Raw genomic sequence first — 1,021 nt, 5'->3', positions numbered from 1 at the left:
AGAAATCATTCTAATATGCCGATTTGCTGCTCAAGAAACATTTCGTATTATTATCATATATTTGTTGTAATCTTACTGACCCCAAACTTTAAAATCGTATAAATAATGCTTATTTTATCATATGTGATGTTATATATTGTAGCGTTTCACTTAGCATTAACATTGATGTAGTTTCACAAAAGATTCAAGTTATTGATTATTACTTTGATTTCATCCACATAAAGGTAAAGCTCTTGGTATTGGTTTAATTTGCTGTTCTTGTGTTTGCAGCCGCAGCCGGATCTTCCTCTGGATCCGTATGTGATTGGTCTGACGGGCGGCAGCGGGTCGGGAAAGAGCTCTATAGCGCACAGACTGGAGGCTCTCGGCGCCGTGAAGATTGACTGCGATCAGCTCGGTCACGAGGCCTACCTGCCGGGAACATCCGCTTATCATAAGGTCATCCAGGAGTTCGGCCCAGGTATGGAGAGGAGATGTTTATACTGGAATTCTGCAGTTTTTCCCTACAGAAAATGTGAAAACTGTTTTTTGTTTGCTTCTCTTTTGCTGTCAGATATTCTTAATGAGGATAAGAGCATTAACAGACGAGTACTGGGTGGAAAAGTGTTTGGAAACCAGGTGATTTAACTCAGCAGGTGATTGTAATTGAATTCGGAACACTTGATTCAATCCTGTTCGTATTGTATTTGTGTGTTTGTGTTTTCCAGGAGCGTCTGAAAGCTCTGACAGATATCGTGTGGCCGGAGATTGCTCTGCTGGTGAAGAAAAGAATAGAACAAGCAAAAGAACAGGGTGACGCATTTAGCACTTCCTTCTCATGCTCTTGCTGAGCTTTTTCTGTTTTCATTGTGATTAATTCTCACTTCCTGTTTTCAGGTGAGCGTGTCTGTGTGGTGGATGCGGCCGTGTTGCTCGAGGCGGGATGGACATATCTGGTGCATGAGGTTTGGGTGGCCACCATCCCAGAGGAAGAGGTACTAAAGCTTTAATATAGACACACAGGGTTTTCTAAAGGTTGAAA

General features: G+C 42.1%; 1 long non-coding RNA gene across 1 annotated transcript; it reads left to right on the top strand.

Annotated features, from left to right (window-relative positions):
* The first annotated feature begins 276 nt into the window (after positions 1 to 276).
* Positions 277 to 995, top strand: LOC107580855 (uncharacterized). The gene is made up of 4 exons (XR_001608719.1): positions 277 to 460; positions 554 to 618; positions 708 to 792; positions 877 to 995. It is a non-coding gene; the product is annotated as an uncharacterized lncRNA (long non-coding RNA).
* The last annotated feature ends 26 nt before the right edge of the window (positions 996 to 1,021 follow it).

Source organism: Sinocyclocheilus grahami, unplaced genomic scaffold (genome assembly GCF_001515645.1).
Source record: "Sinocyclocheilus grahami isolate Dianchi unplaced genomic scaffold, SAMN03320097.WGS_v1.1 scaffold47805.1, whole genome shotgun sequence".
Classification (NCBI taxonomy): domain Eukaryota; kingdom Metazoa; phylum Chordata; class Actinopteri; order Cypriniformes; family Cyprinidae; genus Sinocyclocheilus; species Sinocyclocheilus grahami.
This window is presented reverse-complemented; position numbering and strand designations above follow the sequence as displayed.